We start from the raw sequence: 22,383 nt of genomic DNA on the forward strand, positions 1-22,383 counted from the left end.
CCAGCAGCACAGGTGAACTGCCTTCACCTGTGCTCCCATGACTGACTCATTGCTCCCCCCAGGTGATCAATCAGAGGTTCAGGCCATGATTCACCAGTTCCCATACAGTAAGGAAAGTCTCTTTTCTCTTTGTTACCTATATTCCAGTAGAACAGAGTCCTTCTATCCCATCTCCTTATAATCACTTGCATAAACACTTAGTTTTTCCCATGAGATGAAGACCTAAAAGCTTTACAGAGAAAGGGACAGGGCAAACTCCTGTATGGGTAAGTCGACAGCTCAAAGAGTATAAATATTGTTGAAAGGAGATTTATCAGCTTGAAGTTTATTCTTATTTTTAATAAAAAGTTTTTGAATTGATCTGTTGGTCAACTCTGTCAATAGAGATGATAATCAGTTTACACAAAATCAAATACTTCTGAGGTCTGGAAAAAGCAAATAGGATAAAAATATACAGTAAAACTTAAGTTGTACACACAGGGACCTGTAGCAAAGCAACTTATGAGCCTATCAATTGCAAACAACAGAAGAGATTTAAGACCAATATTTATTACAGGACAGGTTCAGAGAAAGGTTTCTAATATATTTAGATGAACAAAGGATCTCACAGCTTCCAGCTTCAAAGTGCAATGTATAAGCAATTAGTTTATACCCAAATGGTTTGTCAAAAGTATATTCATGTTTGCACCAGAGTTATCTCTAGTTCTGCAACACCCATCACATCACAGGTTATGGTTCTCAATTTAAGATGATCTATATACAAAAAACTAACATGCACTGCTGAAGTACATTTTCTGTCTGTTTGTATCTTTTCCCCTCCTCCCAGTTTTCTTATTCCTTAGTGGGGATTAGCAAATAAAGCTCTTAGGTTATCACACTTCCACTCGTTTTTTTGTTATTTATAATCCAGAAGTAACCTGTTATAATGGAAATTTCCAGACATTATTTCCTCTATTAAAATCAGTCCGCATTATGTTTCATTACCCTGGTTTTGCTAATGCAAAATACTTGGGTAGTTAAGAGCACTGCTGATGGTAGAGATAATCATTTTGCACAAAATTAATCTTGAGGGTCCTCAGAGTACTGCAAATTTACCAGAGAGAACGCCTATTCTATTACGCTTAATTTAAACACTTAAGAGACATAGAAAAATTTTGCTTCTGACATGTATTTTAAGTTTGGCATCTTCCCAGAAATTACAGTAAATCACACAAGCAATATTTTCAAGCAAAGGTAACGGCAGAAAGTATAACAATCCACATATTTTATAGCTTTGTAGCCATTTGGAGATCATATGGATATTAACTGGACAGTGCAAAAGTAAAACAGCCTTTAGAAATGTTTCTTTTCAGAAAGTAGTAGTTTTCATGGAATCACAGAACAGTTCCTGAGATCATCTTTTTCAAAACTCCCTGCTTAAGGAGGAGTTTAAGTCTTTCTTTTTCATTCCTCATCTTTTTTTTTTTTTTTTTTCTTTCCTCCCAGCACTCAAACTCAGTTTGGGCTTCTTTGAAGGGATCTAGTAATCTAATGTGTCTGTGTTATGATCCCTAGGTTCCAGCCATCACCGTAGGCAAAGCCAACTATATAGGTATATGAAAGACTACCTGTTTCAGAGGAGACATTTGTTTAAAGTAAAGCATACTTAAACCACCAAAAGCAGAGGTACTTGCACCCTGCCATTCCTACAGTTACTGATATTGCTGATGTATGAAACTCCTGGGTAGACATCTTCTGTATTCCATCAGTACCAGGTTGTAATCATTCTGCTCCAGAACACAGATACTACTAGAAAGACATAATATAGATCCTGCTCTTTTGCTACTGGCAACACTCCGTAACTTGACCTAGGCTTTTTTCAAGGAGATAATACTGAGAAATTCAACCACCATTTAAAAACCTCAAAATTATTTGAGCCACCCAACTCCTGTTGTAAATGCAATAGGATGTTTCTTCCTTAACATGCAGTGCAGTTAGAGTCTTTTCTCTCTGTCATTTATTCCTATTTTCCTTTGTTATTCTCCAAATTGTTAGAATACACATGTATATCACTTCAGGATTGAGCTAGCGGTGCTACAGTTTTTAAACTTTCACCCTTGCTGTTGTAGCTGAGCATGTTCCATATTAAAATGAAGCCACTAATTTGAAAATGCAACTTCTGCTTTCAGTTAAAAACATGAGCCCCTACTTCCATAGCAGTTCCAGAATTCTTATCACTTTTATAAAGCTTTTAAACATTAACTGCATTAACTAATTAATTTGACATTAGCTAAGTAATCTACTGACCAAAGAGAGAGAAACAGGCACTGGGAAATGATTCGTTTGGAGGTTAAATTAATTAAAAATAGTACAGTAGTGACGGAATTTAATCTCAGGCTTCTCATGAGAGTGGAATCACTCACAGCTGCAGCAATTTGTGATAAATCCATGGAGAAATTTCATGATGGGAGTGGAATTAATTTGTGTCACCCCTAAGAGTATATGTGCTCACTCAACAGTACCTACGTTAAACAATATTAAAAATACACAAATTGAGCAAACCAAAATAATCTATCATTTCAGGTAGCGCATGATATATGCCCTTCAATATCAAGCTGCAGTTATTTGCATCAGTAAAATTCAGGGGAGCACAACAGTGACTTAGAGAACCAGAACATTCTTTATTATTATATTCTACTTTTATCAGGATTGCTTTTAATTCAACAACTTGATGTTAGTACAACTATCTGTATGTGGATGAGCAGAGAGACAGAATTGGGGACGTGTAGAAAGAAACAGGCTACTTAATACCACAAATACAATTACTAAGTAGGAGAGCTGTAGATAGTTATCCAACTCAACAACAAAGTTGTCCATTTGAAGATCATCCCTAGTACCTAAGTATACCACACAATATGTAACAGAGCATATGAGCTATACACATTTTCATTCAGAGCTATTTTTGACATTTTTGATGCTGATGAATGAAAAAGTCAGTTATTTTCTGAGAAGCTTTTAAATTAACAAACAGATTGTCCTTCCATATGAGTTTAATTATCTCATTACACACTCTTATGAATTCACAAGCCTAAAAGAAGACAGATCTCTGGACCTGAATAAAGAGAAGAACAACTGGATTCATAAGCAAAATCAGTGGGAAAAGAAACATCAGAAAGAAGCTTCAGAAGATGGAAATAAGAGATATTCCAACAATTAGGAGTGAGGCTTCTGCAGTAGCTCCACTCAACTTTTTTTTGGAGATTAATGCAAGAGGTCCTGAATACATGAACCTCCTTACAGGTTCTACCTATCCAAATACATGAGTTGTTTTGAATGGATGGTGGAAGATAAAAAAAAATTAACTTGAAAGACTCCTACTTCTTCACCTCTTAACAACACAAGGTTGATGACAGAACACGTTAAACCTTAGAGGCATATTATAATAGAGCATACCTACAACTGAAAACCAGAGATGGTTTTGCAGCTTACAAATATATAATCTACATGGCTTCAAATCTTCTAATGCAAGTCCCAGTGACGATGTAGTTGTGGCAGCAGAGGTTCTAGCATGAACTGTACAGTTTTGCCCAGAAGCTCAGGTAAATACTCACATTAAGCAAACCATCTGTAGGAGGGAGATAATATTCTGTCTTGCTTTTGGTATTAATGGCAGGGTGTGTTGTATGTGTGAGCAGAAATTAGCACTAGAGCTTATGGCAACAGCCACATTCACTAGGTGGTACTGTCAGACAAATAATAGCAATGCTAATAACTGGAAAGAACTATTAAGATGAATCAATATAAAAAGAAATTACAATCATATGTAAAACATTTTTGTCTATTCATTGAAAAATTACGAACTGCAGAATACAATGCAGCTAAATTGTTATTGATTTGCACTGAGATTTTTTCCACCTTTCTTGACAGCATTTCTAGAATTTTTATCTAACTATATATTATGGCTCATAGTGAAGATGAATTCTATTATAAATTCTGCACATCTGCTGAGATATGCCATTCTGAAATTAACTGTCCTGAAACCCACATTTGGAGCACATGAAAGACATTCAGTTTCCCAATATTAGCTCCTCTTACATCAATACTTAAATTTAAGTTAGTTTGCATTCTTCTTCACAGAGCAAAACTCTTTCCTCTTTCTCTTTCCTCTGAGGTCACAAGAAATCAAGACTAGTATGTTTAAACAGTTGCTCAAAGAGGAAGCCGCTCACTTGAGAAGACTAACATTTAAGTGGCTGAATAAATCAATGACTTACATTCTAAATGAACATGTAATACAATCAAGGCTTTTGATATTCATATCTTGAAAATTCAATGACTAAATCTGTTTTATTACTGATAGCATCATCCCCCTCAACTTTTTTTTTTTTTAAATAAGCAATTTAAATCTGTTTTAACAAGGTTTTTGGTACGTAGATTTCTAACATCTAGTATAGACCTGTATAGGCATAGCTATTCAAGAACCTCAAGTACTGAAACGATACAGGGGCAGGCTGTCATCTCTGAAAATGATAACACCAACATGGATTGCAAGTGTAAGCACTGCTTCAGTTATAGTAACAAAGAGAATCTGGTGAATGTTCCATGTGCTCAGATACGATGCAGACATCAAGCACTATTATTTGTTTCAAACAAAATTCATTCTGGGATGTAAAAGCTCTCAGTTATTTCTTTTCCTATGCTGCTGTAGATGACTACTGATGAAGATTTTTGTATTTGTCACACAGCCACCATATTTAGCTCTACACTATCTATTGTCAGAACTAGTATCACTAGATCTCTGCTGAGACATAAGCATCAAAACTATTAATTTTGGTGAGGAACATAACGTTTAAATTTCTCAAAAAGGCAAAGCACTTTCTGATTAGCCTCCTTCCATCCTCATCATTAACCTGCAAAGGACTTTTTTTTTTTAATCTGATTCTTGATGCTCAAGGTGAAGAGTATCTACTACATTGAAGATGCTCCTAAATTAACTTTCCTGGCACAAATTAGAAACTTTGACATTTAAAAAGAATTTTAATAGGGTAATAAACTCAGAAAATTTCATAACTCTATACAAGATATGAGACATGTCTGACCTACTAGCAGCTTACACAATGAAAACCATCGTTAAACTCTCGTGAAACAGCAAACCAAGATATATTTTAGAGTTATTTATTTGAGTGATAAAGACAAAAACAAAGAAAGATAATATAGCCTACTTTTATCACTTTCCTCATAAGAACGTCATAAATACTTCACAAAACTGTGGAATTTGAATTGTACTCAGAGAGGTACTGCAGAGTGCAGTATTTGATATCTATCTTAAACAACACATACCCAAAGAGTTTTTAAAATATTTTCAGTCTTAAAAAAAAAAAAAAAGTTGTCTGTTTGTTTTCATTCAGAGTAAAATCTGAAAGTTGAAATCCATCAGGTTAAGCGCTCGGAAACCAGAAAGTAAATAGCTCAATGGTCAAAACTTACATATTTCCTTTTAACAATTCCTCGTGGCTTGACTTCTCACCACGTGTTATTTGAGTAAGTAACCTGCAATACACAAAACACCATACTCAGTACTTCTTGGCAAGCAATACAATACAAAGCTTTAACATTTACTTTCAAAGAACAGGTATGATTTGATATTCCATTAAATGATGCTTTGAAGAAAATAAAATTGCAATTCCATTTTTAGTTCATCTTTTCCCTCAATTACTTGCTATAACCAACAGTTTTAAAACTAGCTGACATCCCTGTTGTCTAGCATAGGACTTCTACACCCCCATTCTGCCATAAGCATTAGGTTGCTTCACTTCCATTGCTACACACTGGGAGAGGAAGAAGATTCCTGAAACTATTTGAAGAGAATCTCTGCAGTACTCACATGAGACAGGTTGGTAGAAACATACTGATTTTGAAAATTAAATTAATTTACTGCTTTACCAAAACTGGATACAAGTAACAGTCATAGTTGCAGTTTTAAAACAGCTAGTTTTAATGGAACACTATCTGTGTAACCAAATGGACTTTATTACACTGAAAGATGGAAAGGGGAAGGAAAGTAAAGGAATTAAAATTATTAGAAGGCTAAGATGTTCTCTACATGACCAGAACAGGCCTTCATTACTAACAGGTAAAAAGCTCAAAGCAACCGCGCACACTAATTATGTAAATTTGACTCCATATCTTGTCCAGAAAGCCTATTAATTTAACATTACCACTGCTACCCAAGGAAGGGAGACAAGCATTCAGTGCATGGTGCACACTGTATTTAACAATAAAAATTAGAAGGACAAGCTTTCCTTTATAAAAATGATTCAGTACTGTTTTAAACTGATTTACTCTGTATGCCTTCATCTGTATTAAGGAAAACACATGAGGTATTTACACCTGATGGTTACAGTGAAAGATACACAACATACAGTTGTATGCATCGTCCTTCTTACTGTAAGAATTGAGCAAAACTGGAACTGTACTGCATCTCCACACTTCATTACTTTACCTCTCACTCATCATATTAAGAGATCACTTTATTGATGTTTTATAATCAATGTTTGCAGCTTTTTTTTCTTAACGCTAACAAAGAATAAGATATAATAAAAAACTACTTTAGAACAAGGCAGATAGGCTTTGCCTGCAATTAAACACCTTCTGTTAATCCAACGAATATCTAGTAGGAAGCAGAGAAATACTAAGGAGAGCTGCTGCTTAGTTTGAATGTGAAAGCAGACAGAACAATGGAAATTAATACAGATATCAGTGCAACAAAAATAAACACATCTTGCAGGATCAGAGCCTTTCTCAAATTTTACATTGTAAAAGTAATATGTTTTTAAAGAAAAGTTATTTCTCAGTTTTTCATCTTTAACACTGCTAAGATATCAACAGCAGTGGCAGTGCAGTGCAGCTGTTTCTTCTTCATTTGATCACAAAGCAGAACAATATGAATATAGGCACACATTCGAACAAATACTGAAAAGCAGGACAGATTCTCTCAATTCTTGTGCACCTTGGAAGCTGATTCTAAGCAAAGGCTGCAAATTTAAACAGCCAAAAAGCAGTAGTGAAAATGGCACATGTCCTGCTGCACCAAACAATGATAATGACACAAGGGGCAGAACATTGTAACTACACTTGTGTAAAGTCTTGGGCAAACGAGGATTCAAAAATTAGGATTACAATATGCTCCATGCAGAAAGGAAACAAGCTATTTATTCTTAAAATGAAGAAACAGATAAACCCTTAAGGTTTAAGGTTCAGTATACAAAATTCTGTATACTTAGTTAAGAAAATGAAATTTGAGTTTTTATATTCATAGATGTTAAACTAGGAAAGAAACACAGCATAACTCCTGAAATTTTTCCTGCTCAATTTATCAGTTTGAATACAAAAGCAGCACACATACACAGTCTACAAGACCTGTCTCTTTTTTTGAGTTATCCATGTAGAGTGTGAGTTTAACTTGGTATTTCAGTTGGTTATTGCTAAATACCATGCTTATGGGGAAAAACAAAACAAACAAAAACTCTAGATTTTCTTAACTGTCAACTTTTTTTTCTATAATTGTTTTCTATGCTCTTTGAAAACAGTTTCTTAATAAGAAGACCTGTCATTCTGGCTAAAATTTGCCTTTGGGGACTGCACTTGCTATGTCAGATTCTTGATAAGCATGGAACAATACAGCATACCTCAGCTGAGACTGCAAAAGGCAGATGAGAAGCTTAATGGAAGCACTGAAATAATATAATTGCTACAGACAAGCAGCAGCATTAGCAAACCTGAAGCTTAATATGTGATATTAAGAGTTCTAAGACAACTAACAAGCTAACAAGATTCAGACAAATTTCAATATCAGTAATTCAGTAGGTGTAGATTCATTTAATGGGAACCACTCCAAAGCATAATGGCAGCATGGCAGAAATCACAAAAGATGCTTACCAGTAAATTTAATTTTATACAGTAGCATAAGTTTCAGTAAAACTAGTGAATGTAAAAGCTGAGCTGACAATCAGGACCAATATAGGTATGATTATGTATCTTTGTATAGAACAACTTGAAGCCCAGGAGTGTAAAGAAGCCATAGCAAAAACATCACAGCAGTTTCCTGGGGACATTAGTAGGTGCGTATAATATGGTTGGTATTTATTGAGTCATGTTCAAAATTACATTTCAATGAAACAAAAGCACACGCTGATGAAGCAGGAGCAAAACCCAAGAACATAATCAAAATAAGTGCAGGAAGGAGCATTCTTAGAGCAGTTAATTGACAAGGTTTCAAGTCAGGAGGTGACTGGAGAGGACTGCTTGCAGCTGAGTGCATTCCTAGTGCATTAAGGGAAATGCATTTCTTTAGCCATACAAATACATAGATTCACTCATAATAATTTGAACATCCATTTCTTTCAATAACTTCTGGACTAGGTAATTAGTTAGGTTAAAAGAAGAATATTAAGCACACGCAGGATAGAAGTTGGCATCATCATAGACATTTGCATCTCAGCAGAAAGCTGTATAGAGGAAGTTCATATAGCAAACATCTTACTCCTATGGTTGCTTGCCCTCTGATCCACAGTGCACTCTCCTGACATGCTCCTGGACTTAAACTATGAGAACTCCACAACAACAGCAATTCTACGTAATCAGAGATGGACTCATGAGTAGCATCTGAAAACATGATCCCTGTTAAGACAGTATTATCTAATACTCCTATGCATTACCTTAATTTGTTCTAGATCAAAAGCCACATGAAATAACACAAAATTTCTGTAAAATGTCAAAATTAACAAACTTCCTTCCTTCTTTCTCTGACTAAAGTTTTTTAAAAATTTGCTACAAACCTACTGATGGACTCAGTACACAATATTAATTTTCCTTTCTCTTCTCCATTCAGTACTAATAAAAACTTTAATTTCACCCAAATCCCACTGCAAAAATATTCAAGAATATCTCTTTGGCCAGTCTGCTCCTCCATGTCTTTGAGATTGGAAGCAGTAATATCTTGATTGTAGGAATTCTCCTTTAGGTATAGACCGAGTGTGACAGCTCTTGCCTTTTTTTCTTTTTTTTTTTTTTTCCATTTCTCTTAACAGCACACCACCTACTCACAGATATTTTTCCATTATTCCAAGTGGAACTTTTCTTACTGTCCTCTTTTCCTTTTAGAACAACAATGAATTAACAGCCTGTCAGAAAGATTTGATGGTCAGAGACCAACAATGACACAAAGATAAAAATAACAGAAGCGAAGATTATATAGGAATCATAGCAGACAAGCAAGGAAACTTTAGGGCATGGAGATGCGGAGAAGGGGCAGCAGAAGGATGAGGTCAAGAAACAACTGAAATGCAAGGACAAAGATCATAGAAGAAAAAAGCATAATAAGAATATGACTAACTTCTGGAGCAACAGCCCTTTTTATATGATGACAAGCCACGTGAACTCAGATCCTGCTTATTTTGTGATTGCAGGCACCTAGCAGACTTATTTTTTGTTGGTGGCTTTTTTTTTAATGTCAGTGAAAGAAAGCATCTCACCAGAGATTTTACAGAAAACTTCTCTTTCAAAAATAAAACATGCATTCAGAGCTTTCCAATGGCTGATACAGAATAAATTGCTCATCATCAAACATGGTTCTCTGCATTAGAACAACTAACACTCCCTAGAATTTAATAATAAAAACTTTTCTTTTCTTTACATTGCAGGATTACAGAATGGAGTAGGCAGAAAAAGCACCAACATTAAGTGATCTCCATTTAACTGATCGGTCCATGGTTGTTACAAGTTAGCCTGGTTTTCTTACCTGAAAGGAGCAAAGAGTATTGGTTATCATGGACAAGTAATAGTGCAGTATAATTGCACTCTGGGGATTCTAAAGCTTTTAGAGATGTTATAATTATTTGAAAAATTTCCAGTAAGCACTAAATATCCAAAACAGCACCTGTACTCAGCTAAGTTGAACGAGCTGTGCACCACTTCTGAGAGTTAAATCATTTAATAAAAGATTATGCAAAGTTCACTGAAAAAGCCACACTAGAGACCAAAGATCCAGAGACCTTTTATACTTTTACAAAGTATTAATTTGGTACACATGAAGTTGAGAAAATGGGTTAGAAAGAAGATGCAGATGGTTTTCTCAATTGGGAAAATAAGTTTGTGTTAAATTTTTACTGAAGGAATTAGGCTTTAATGGCTAACTTATATAATATTCTACAAATTGACAGCAGAGTCTGGCAAAAAGAGCATAATAATGAAGGATTTAACACCATCATTTTGCTAATTGAAAGGACCTGACCTCATCAGGATCATGCACTGCAAGTGAGAACGATAACACTGCAAATTATCACTGCTTCGCAGATGTCAGCATCTCCTACTTGTAAAGAGAATGGGACTAAGCACATTAAATTCTACTGATTAAAATTTAGTTTTTTTCCCACCAATATATATAGTGTTTTAGAAGCTTTAGAACCAGGTGGGGATAAGTAAGGTAAGGCAAAATGCTGGTGTGTGCAGTCTTTTCCTTCAGAATTAAACTCCTCAGCACAAATAATTTCTTCCTATTATCTAATATAAAGACACCTTCTTGTACTGTAAAGCTATTACCCCTTGTCCTATCACTCCCTGATAACGACTCCATCCTCATCTTCCCTGTAGGCCTTCTTGAAGCACCGGAAGACCACTACATAAGATCTCCTTCTGGAGCCCTCTCCTGCCTGAAGAAATCCAACACACTCATTCTTTCTTTGCAGGAGAGGTGCTGCAGCCCTCTGATCACCCTCACAGTCCTCCTCCAAACCTGCTCCATTCAGGCTGGAGCCCAGAGCTGAAAGCAGTACTGCAGCTCAGTCTCACAAGAGCAGAGCAGAAGGGGACAGCCACCTCCCAGGCACTGTGAGCTGCACCTCAAAGACCTCCGTCATTAAGAAAATAAGCTGTTCCACATATCGTTCATACTGATACTCAAGTAGTCCACAATATTCCAAGAGATGACAAATGAGAGGCTTGTAAGTGGTGATGTATGCACACAGTATCGACCCAACCTTACAAACTTTACTTAGGCACTTTGCCTTTACTTATACAAATAGTACTACTGAAGTCAGTAAGATGACTTAAGCTAAAAACCTGACTCACAAAACAAAGAGTTAGAAAAGAATCATATGGACTTCACAATGTAGTTTTAGATTACTTTGACTCCAAGATTTCCTTCCCTATCTTTGAAGAACAACATTCTGAATACATACAAGCAAGAGGATGTGAGTGCTGGAAATAAAGTTTCAGTTTTCTCTAGCTATTTTTCCCTTTGATAAAGGTATATTCATTATATGCATACACTGAAAATTTCATATTACTGTTCTTGGCATTTAATTAGGGGGTAAAGGAAAATGTGCAGGACTAGAATTTTAAGCATTGGTTTAATAACCTTTATCCAGCTCATTTCTGAATGATTTTCTTCCTCTCTAGAGAGGCTTCTAATGTCAAACACTGGTATTAAGGTGAGCCGTAGTTCCTGAAAAGGCACACAGAAGGCACATGACAAAATTATTAATTATGGGAAGGAATTAGGGAAGAAATCTGAGTATTCATTTCACTCAGTAGATTTTATCCTAAAACAGAGTATTTAAAATTGAACCTAAGTATATTTTAATAGTCAATAGCCATTAAGGCCTTACTGGTGTCAATACAAGCTGAGGATTCAGGATGTCATTTAAAAACCTGTAAATGGGATTTTTAGAAGGCAAGAGAAATTGAGAAGGGAGAAAAATTCAGAAATACAGAAAAATTAATCAGGCATTTCTATATATAAGAAAAAGTTAAACAACGTCAATACAATAATGTTTAGTAGCTGTTTGCTAGTTCATTTTTCAGATTTCTTTCTTTCACACCAGACGTTTAGAACACCAATCGAAGCAGCTGGCCAACCCCACCTTCTGCTCTTCCTGCTACACTGATATCCAGCACCTCATTCTCTTACACAAAAAGGTGTATGTTCAAATACATTACATACTTCAAAGCAATACTAGGGGAGAGCAGTGGGGGAGCAGGATGGTAAAGATAGGAAAACGAAAATGAATTCTGTAGGCTGGCTCAATACAGTGCATAAAGCCTGTAAAATTCACTGCCATTGGCTGATATTTCTTTCAGATGCCTCTTCCATTGATCTACTTGTCACATCTCAACAGCTCAAACACATCATGAAAATAATTTCTGTGTAGCCCAAATAAAAGAAACAACCACAAAAAAAAGTATCCTACTCCTATAAAGCTTTCCAAAAATTGAACGTTTTCCACAAAGAAAAATATACTTCTCATCTCCATTGATGAACTATAATGTCAGTCTTATGCAAATAAACATTTAGAATGAAACCTGGTTAACCAAATGCAAAGCCAAATAAATTATTAAACAACTGAGATATCAATCTCCACACCACACCACCTCCAGTCACACTTTTAAACAGAAGTTTCACATCCAATTAAAGTAATGCTATTATTAGGAACACAGTTTCATTAAATGTAATTTCATGAGGCTATCATACCGCCGTAATTAACAAACGAGAACTAAAGCAAAACAATAAACAAGCACAGACTTTAGCCAGGGACTTGCATGTCAGCAATGATCATCACCAAAACTTGATTCCTGAAATAGAATTAATAAATTCAAATCTCACAGCGAAACCTGTAACAGACTTCCAATACAAAATTTAATTAATTAACACTGGACAACCATCTAAATAAATCCAATTATATGCCATCTCACTGCAGTTAATCTTATTGTATATTTTGTGTACGTCATAACAGACAATGCGTTTAAATCAAAGACCATCTTATTTCATAAGTTACCTTATCACATGCTGCAGATAGGTCTGTTCAGTAGTTACTGCTAGGTTATATTTTTATGTTAGTAGCAAAGTTTTTTGATGAAAAAAATGTGAAGAATTCTTGGCTATAGCATTGTACCACTGCAAAACTTCTTGTTTAAAAAAAAAGAATCCCATATGTTTGTAAAGTGTACAAGAGTAAGCTCTGCTACCATTCACACAATTGCTAATTACTACAATTAAAACAAGCATGTCCTGTCCCATAGAAGGCCTATATCTCTAGTCCACATCTCTAATTCCTTGCTGCTGGTCTTCTAGTTTGGTATTTCTACCAGTCCTTCCTCTTCCCCACCCTATTTGTCTCCTAATATTTAACTATTTTTGATCATACATGTATGTTTTTCTTTGTTTTGCAATTGTTTTCTTTGGAACAATCCTGAATGTGCCTTCTCCCCTGTGATTCTCATAGGTATTGAAGCACAAATTCTTTAGCATCATCATAATGATCACCTGTCACAATTATACATTAAGTGTCCCACTGTTCTCACTTGGTGATCCATATGAACAGAACACCAATTTAAAATCTCATTCCTTTATTATTAAATCCAGAGGTGAAGCAATCTCTGCGCTACTGAAATTCCATTCCAAAAAGTGTTATATGTCCCCTATTTTATGCAGTCTACTCAGCAGGGACAACAATCTCTATTCTAGAGTATCATTATTTGTAAGTTAACATTTTACATCTCACATAAAATATTTAACAGGATTAAAATTAAAAAAAAAAAAACAAAACACAAAAAAGCACGACTCAAGAAAGAAGGATACCCATTTAAAACAAACTCACTAAAACATCCCAGTGGATATCTCCTGCTTCCCGCACCCATGATCAGAGAAATCAAGATAAACCTCTCCAAATACAGTACAAAATAAGTAACCCTCCTCCTTCTTTTCCACTACCCTTACTGTATAATTCAAAAAATGTAAAATACATTATTTTCAGTATGCACATCTCCAGCTTACCATGGCAGATATCTACTATTTCATTGGAAAGCTTATATTGCCAATATTTATTTAAAAGATAGAACTTGACTGCAGATCAAGATAGAGATCCTTAAACATGACAAATATCCAGCCCTTGATTTCAGTATCTTAAATGAAAGCTTTATACCAACCTAACCTCAAGCAGCTGGTAGAAATGAATAATAGCCACAGCATCACTTGGAGTTGCTTGTATATTATTAGTGAACAAAGCAGATGCATATAATATATTCATTCCTTTGGAATAATGACAACAGAACATGGTAATTTAATAAATTTTTTGAAAGCTATAACCACGTACTTATAATTAATTTGTTATAATCTGCAAGTACCTAAATCAACGCAATAATTTCTTACAAATACCATTTATGGTGGTTTAAAATCAAGCAAACTCTCTTTTGCTGGATAAAAGCCAAGATGCATTTTAGCCTTCCAAATACACTGAGCAGGGTTCATTATGAATTGCATCATTGAACTAACATCCTAATCCCAATTTCAGCAGGAAGCTCACGTAGAAGAAAGCACATAACAATGTTAGCCTATCAAATAAAATTTAGACTTCCAAAATTAAGTATTCCCATTGCAAGTCCAAAAAAAATCCAATGTTTTTGTACAGAAAACACTTTATTTGCACGACACCATCCTAATCCCTACAAATATCAGAACATTTAACTTCACCAATGAATTGTATTCACAGAAAGCCCAAGTTGTGAATGCCAAAGGCCGTGTTTGTCACAAATAAGACAAACAATACATTCTTTAAAAGATGACAACCAGCTCTTATGAAAGCCATTCCTGCTCCTTCCATTACAGGAAAAGAAATCACAGTGTTACTACTAAGCTCAGCATATATTTGGCAGTTCAGTGACCAGATACGCTATTAACTACAGAATCAGCTATTTCTGAACTTCATTAAAGAAAGCTTTGATTTTTTAAAGATTAGAGATTCAAAGATGAATGCAAGTGCAGGTTACTTATTAGAAATAACGTACGTATATCATCACCCCTGCACGCTAACATTTTATCATCTTTCTTTCATAGCTTCTAATATACTCTAGTTTCCATGGTACCCCTATTTCTCATTGCCTACAGCTGGGTAGTTTACATACTCTTGTACCAGGTCTACCTTCAAGAACCTTTTCTTCGATTCTAAAGCTTGGCAAGTCTCCATCGTCGCACCTTTGTAAGCACAGCCTGTTCTCACATCATGTAAGCTCTCTGACTCCCTTCAACAATATTCAGTCTCCTCCTTTGTGTGATAGTGATCATTTCTGACCTTATCAGCAGATAGTTTACTGTGGTTATTTTGTTGTTGTTGTTGTTTTTCCAAAAAAATAAAAAAGATAAGAAAGGAAAATTAGAAAGGTTTCATAAAAATAACAGAGCAAAAATTTGGCTTGGTGTTTACAATGAATCTTCATTTACTAGTTGATGGCCAGCAGAAAGAGATGTCAATAAAGATAATGATTTATGTAAACAATGACTTTTGAATATTAAGGTCCAGACTTGCACATGAGTCTACAAAACAAAATAGGACACAGGCATTAAAATATTCGCAAAGGAAGCAGAGAAGAGAAATGCTGATTGAGGTTTCGTGTTCCTAATAATTTCTGCTATTGAGACAGCTGGCTGCTGTGTTCAGCACTTTGCAGGGCTCCCCTTCATACCTAAGAGCAAAAATTTACAAAAGCGAATACCAGATGTTACAAGGTGAGGGATCACCACAACCAGATCGAAGCGCAGAGTATTTGCATATAATCTTGTGGTTGCATACAAATGACATTCTCTTGGGTTCGCATTTCCAACAAATAATAGCATTTAAGAACACTAAATGCTTGCAGATAATTATTACCAATCCAGTAGCGCATTTCAAGATGCACAAGGCTGTTCTCTGAAAGTATTAAAAGGAATATGGAAAGATTGTGTTGCAGCGCTATGAGGTTTGGACAGATTTGTCTGTGTTATGGGTTTCGAGACAAATAATTCCTTTTTATTTAAGCATGCCTTTACTGCTGAAAGAACACATCACAAGTACCCGCATTTAAGCATTACTTGAGTTAACCACCCATGAATTCAGAAAATAGGAAGGTTGATACCGCCTGATAAAGCCCCTAAATAAAGTCTACTATTCATACAGCCACCAAACATCTACCACCTTCCTTGTCCCCGTTTCAGTGCAAATCTTCACATCTATATTACATACTCCCTAGTCAAAACAAGCCGGAAGTGAAGGAAGTACCCTCCAGCAAAGCAGAGAATGGTCAGTGTTTAGCCAAGCCAGGAAAGAAGCATTAGAGGTCACTACTACTTTTAAATAAGACAGCAGAAGAAATATGGCAGCCTCAGCTCTCCTCTTCCTCTATTACCCTTTGTTCTGCTCTTTCAAGACAGAAAAAATACATCACCTATTTCTGCTACTTTGCCACATGAAGAACATGAAATTTTTAAAGCATTTATTTCTGATCACTTTTGTGTTTTAACTTCAGAACACTTCCTCAACCTCTGTAGGAAGAACAGGCTTTGCAGACATGTGGGAAAAGACGTGGGATTGGTGATATAGACAAAATAAAAATTTTGACTTTGCTGTAATGCAAAATTGATTTGGAAAAAAGTGAGCTATCCACTTCAAGCAAAGTGGAGGAGTCAAGGAGAGAGAATAGAGAATAAAAGATAACATCACCAGCAATGTTCGGGTTGGCTGGATTTAAGGCATTTCATCCATTATGTTTATCACAATAAAAGTAATACGAAACAGCAGATCTGTATATAACAGATGCTCCAAATGAACAGTGAAGCATGAAAATAAAACCAACAACTTGAGGTTTTAATATTCTCACAAAAATTTCCAATACTTCCTCACATTTGATAGCACTTTGAAGGGCTTACTGAACCAAAGAGAGCAACACAAATTCAAAATGACAGAAAAGAGCACTGTGCATGACTTAGTTATCAAAGTTTAACATTTAAAAAAAATTCATCCTAGCAGCACACAACATATCCACTGTAAAAACTCATCTAAGAATCGTTAGATTGTCTGTTACTGTTTAATTTCCTTTTGGTTTTGTAGGGGTGGGGCAGAGGACAGGGGTGATGTGCTCTATTTTATTAGATGAAATCCTATACAGAATTTTCTTTCTTGCACTGCTTCTTCTTGCTTTACGTGTTTGTGCTCAGGCAGCTAAGGAACTGAACAAGCACTTTCGCTGAAGAGAGAAAAATCTGGTAAAACATTGGGTTATTTATGTTCTCCACAGCCATCTCTATTTCTCCACAGATCCAGCATTGTGAAAGCTTGGTCCAACTCTGACCAAGTCCATGTCACAAATAACAGTGCACAGTTATGCTATTTTAACCTCATAAAATCTGGTTGGCCCAGAGTCCCCATTCTTTCTTCTACCATTCCACCATAATCCCATTGCTAAATGCAATTCTTACAAGTAAAACCTATTTAAAATAAATAAAATAAAACATTAACAGTTGCTATCCTTCTCTTTTTAAAAATAAGTTATACCATACAGTGCTATTTTTTTAAATAGATTTTACAGATAAACAGTACTTTGACAGATCTTAAACAGGATTATAAAATCCATCCTGAAGAAGTTACTAATGTTCTTTTTTTTTTTTTTTTAATTAGTGACCAAGATAAAGCAGCCTCCTTTGACTTGCTTGATTTACAGAAGTAAAAAGGATTCAACCAGACACTCCATTTAATTAAATGTTTCCACTAATTATGATTACTGTCCAAGGTAATGCTCTTCAGAAGAGGAACTTTCACTAGTAATTAAAAGATAAATGGAGCCTTATAAACTCCACCTACAAAAAAAAAATTAAAATAAAAACCCACAACTTAACTAATTCAAAGATTCTTCCACTTCATACTGCCATAATATTGGGTTTTAGACTCAAAACATACATCAGGATCTACAGTATTTAAGACATTATAAGTGAAAGCAAGCCTGCCATACTGAATGAGATTCTCCGTGTGGAATGATACCATACAAGTGATAACATATTTGAATCATAACAAAACCAATGGAAGATTTTTGTTCTATATGTTATTGCTTTCGATATTTCCTTAGCAATCACCACTGCAGACTGTCTAAACAATACTTTGTGCACTGACATTCACAATAATGTGTTTTCATCAGCAAGTTAGACGCTGTCATTAGGTTTAGCAAAAGGCTATACTTTACAGTTCCTAGCCATTTTTTACACTTCACTACTCCATTGGGATTTGAATGCAACAGTTTCTACATCTGTCATCTCCACTTATATTTACTTGAATGCAAGTATTAATAACAGATTACTGGAAATCAGTAGAGAAATGATGAATTAGTTTTCTTCTTATTGTCCCACGTTGGAATGGGACCAAGAAAGGAGTGTTGTTTTGACAAGAAAAAAAACCTATCCATCAGCAGCAGCGCTCTCCAAAGATTGAGAAATGTAGCGTGTGGAACGTAAAACTCATCTTTTTTAAACTCTTTTACACCTAGAAGCAGTTATCTACTCCAGAAACTTCCTAATAGAGAAAAGCCACCAAACAAGGACACATTCATGGCAGCTTAACTATCTGATGAGAACGCAGAAAGTGATTTGATCAACAGAAAGCACACAGGTGGCTGAGAAATAAGCGCTGTGGGTGCACAGTAAACTAAGATCCACCATTGGTGAAGGAGCACCAGAAAGTCATTTAAAATGATACAATGCACCTCAGACCAAAAAATCTGTTCCAAGCCATCCCTTCTTTTCCAATAAAGATTTCTAAGAGTTTTTTCCTTATAAGGCTCTATATTGAGGAAATGGACACCAGAGTATAGCTACAAACAAAGCTAATCTCACCAGACTCCAACAAAGGGAAAAAAGGCATTTCCTAAAACACTAGTATACTCCTTACTATAAAAAAAATTCATATACATAACAGAGATGAAGAAAAAATAAATCTGTTTTAAAGACAGGCAGATTTGAAATAACAGCCTCAGAATTCTAGAGCACAGCTGGACTCCAAGCCCTCAACTGCCCCTTATGAAACCACAACTGATAGAATTCCAAACAAACTTAATTCCCTCTGTTTTCATTTAAAGATGAAATTAGATTTCATTTAAACAAGCATTTTTCTCGCTTATTTCCTTATATATGTACATACACAGGCTTGTATTTCAGAACATTATTAATGATAGAAAACTCTCAGATAAAAACCGGGAAGAAAAAGCTTGAATAAATGTTGTCTTAGGGTTAGGGTTAGAGTTAAATCTCAACCAATTAAGCATCGATTGTCAGTGAGTGCAACCTGCTTTGTAAGCTTCTCGCAGATATGAAAAGCCTCCTCATTTATTCATGTCCTCAGTGAGTTCTACTCCAGGGACAGCTGCAGTCAGGTAACCCCACCTTCAGCAGAAAGTGTCATTTCTATGTAGCCCAATTCCTGAAATGTTCAAAAGAACAAAGGAAGCTTTTGACCCAATGAGAAAAAAGGCTTGACAAGTTGAACATTAAACCAAGAAACATTTCTTTAATGTCTACCTGATAGCTGCGGCTTTTTCCTCTGCAGTGCGCTACTGATTGTAATAGCAAAAGAAATGGTCATCATTTTGTCAACACAGATAGTAATAAGGCAAATCAAAACCAAGCACAAATATACCTAACTGACAAAGGTTTTAACTATAAAACTAAATCATTCGAGAGATCAAAACTGTGATAATTGCATTCTAGACAAAGCCTGAGCAGTATCGTGAGAAAAGGCAGCTTCCTTATTTAAACTTAACTTTAGTTCAGCCTTACAAGGAGGACATCTCCTGTACTGCTGCTGAGCTGTGCAAGACCAGATTCATTCCCAAGAACATCGTGCTAGGACAGCTGCACATTCTTCTCTTGAAGACAGGCTCACGGACTACCCAGAAGCAGGGAAGAAAAAAGATAAAAGAACTGAGCTTAAAAGACCCACCACCACACTCCTTATATCAGAAATGAGCTTTGTATACAACACCAGAGAGCTGCCAGAGAAGCCCCATTGCGACATTCTGTCTCAACTACTCAGGAGCAAGGAAGGGAGATCCTTGAGTGGAAACCTCCTTATTCGTGCCCTCTGTCCATTTAAAAATTGGGCAGTATTGAGGAGGAATGTGATCTTATTCCAACATGGTTAAGATCAATCTGAAGGAGTCCCGCAGACACCTTCTGCAACCAGCTTAGATTGTCTACAACAGAGATCCTAATCCAGGCACTGAAAAGTTTTAATCTGAAACTTTCTCTTTGTGTAAAGATGATACTGCTTTGAAAATACAGTGAAAAAGACAGGCATTACATCTGCTTTGGTACTGATATCTGGGGCTTTCTATATGTCTGTACACAGCAATAGCACTGAGAAGGTCTAAATTCTGGCCTAGGTTCAAATTGCTGCTAACCCCCTCCATCTTGTAAGGACATGTGGATGTAAGATTAATTCTGCATAAGAAGTGCATTCACCTACACAAAGGCAGTACTTGGAGAATTTATGTTTCAGAGACAAGGAATATGGGAGAAAACTCAGGACATAGATCAGACATATAAATAGCATCTTTGTACTTATGAAGGAAGACACTATCAAGGCAAATTTATTGGCTAATTAAATTCGGTACCATATACAATTAAATTCTTAGTCACGTTTACTAGACTTATCACTATCAGCACAACAGAAACCACATCAGCTCCAGCTGCAGGATAGCAGTGATATATGCTATCAAACAAGCTGAAGTAATCCTGCGACAATAGGTAAGAATTATTTTTATTAGTGGTTCAATAGAGGGGCTCACATTCCCTCATCAGCATTAGACATACATCTCTTAGCAAGGAACTCTGCAATCCTATAGCTCAGACTAAATACTAGCACATATTTTTAAAGAAGGAGATCTAATCTTGCAAAGTTTATTCCATGACCTTGCAAGTACTTTGTACTCTTACATAGTTAACAGCAGGCACTCGTACTGTCAAGAGCATGGAGTGAAAACTGAAAATGTAAATGCCTTTCCAACGCTGAAGTCAGTTTAAAAAAATAGCAATAGTCTTCATTATTTTACTTGACGTTGTTCATATTATTCCAAATGCAAAAGATTAGATATGTTTTTACTTTTTCAATATAAAGCAATAAAGAAAAAGTCCATGTTTGTGATTCAATTGAGTTAATTCATTTTTAAAGCCATTCTAAATGCAAAGGTCTATAGACAATTCAGATTCAGAAAACTAAATAGAGAAAAGTGCTGCTACACTTAATAAAGTTCCCATAATTACGTCATACTGTCTTCACAGATCTGGTATTTCTTACATTTGCAAAATTGCAATACCTCATAGTAAACAAATACGTGATTTTACGAGCATTTCAGCATCGGTACCTCTCAGCTTTTCTTCATACTTCTAAAATTTTTCCTACAACAGAGCTCTACCCAGGCAAGAGTCATCATATTTCCCTGGTACATGCTCACTATAAGCAATTAATCTCTTCTGTTAACAAGTAAATAGTCCGTTAAAGCGTATGAGTGAAAAGGAATAGAGAGGGAAGAAATAAACCTTGTTTTTAAAGCTGGAGACATGTTAGCCTTGCTATTTTGGGGCATCTCTTTTTCTTAGGAAGCATGTGCCTATTTATTCCTGTATCGTGGAGGGGAACAAAAAGAAAAAAAAAGAAAGAAAGGAAAGGGGAAAGAAAGAAAAGAATCTTTAGGGACATGGTGTCAAGAAGCTAAGAACCTCAAAGGCTACATTAATCAAGAAAAATCTATCCTTTCAGCACTTCACAGCTTTCACACGGGAAAAAAAAAGTCAAGAGAATGACAAAAAAAGCAGTTTTCTCAAAATTCTTGAAGCCCTTTAAAGTATGTTTGTAAGAACAAAAAAATCTATGAGGAGTAATATTCACAGATAAACCATTTTCCTCATGTCACATTCACTCTAAGAACAAAACAGTCCCCAGAAGAGTGACTTTGTGGTCAGCTGTCAAAGTGAAATTTAATTTAGCCATAACAATAGACAAGGTACGTCAGTCTACATTTTGAATAAAAACCATGAAGAAATCCTTGAATGAAATGCTTTTAACATATGCCATATCCATAATAACAATTTTAGATCTTCATCTCTGCAAGGATTAAACTACTATATAATAATTTATTCTCAGTATAAATCTTAAAACAAATTATGAAAATTACCATTTTTATTTCCTTCTGAAAATTATTTTTCCTCTCTCTCTCCAAATATCTTTCTAAAAGATTCTGAGGCTTTTTCCAAAAATAGACCAGCCACATAGACAGTCAAATAACTCATGTAATTTGCTGACTTGATTATTTTTATATTAATTTATTAAACTTTTTTTTTTCCTGCTAAATGATATAAGTGCTCATTAATACACTCACGTAGCTGAAACAACAGAAGCTGCTTAGCAAGTCACTGAATCATTTGTAAAAGCCTATGGAAGAAGTTATTCATGGAAAATAACCAAGATTTAAATGGCAGAAGTGTTTGTTTGCAAAACCTGGGGTACTTTACTAGTTTAATAGCCCCTTATGCTTTATGCAGGTGTCAGAATAAGA

General features: G+C 35.5%; 1 protein-coding gene across 6 annotated transcripts in view; it reads right to left on the reverse strand.

The window, feature by feature from the left end:
* Positions 1 to 22,383, reverse strand: part of FHIT (fragile histidine triad diadenosine triphosphatase) — a 511,778-nt gene that overhangs the window by 447,988 nt on the left and 41,407 nt on the right. For 5 of the 6 annotated variants that reach the window (XM_090148333.1, XM_090148334.1, XM_031606392.2 and 2 more), the window contains exon 2: positions 5,467 to 5,529. The exons of the other annotated variant lie outside the window; for it this stretch is intronic. The gene's annotated coding sequence lies outside the window, so the exon portion shown is untranslated. The remainder of the gene's footprint in view (positions 1 to 5,466; positions 5,530 to 22,383) is intronic. 6 annotated transcript variants of the gene reach the window in all.

Source organism: Phasianus colchicus, chromosome 11 (genome assembly GCF_987193195.1).
Source record: "Phasianus colchicus chromosome 11, bPhaCol1.hap1.1, whole genome shotgun sequence".
Lineage (NCBI taxonomy): Eukaryota > Metazoa > Chordata > Aves > Galliformes > Phasianidae > Phasianus > Phasianus colchicus.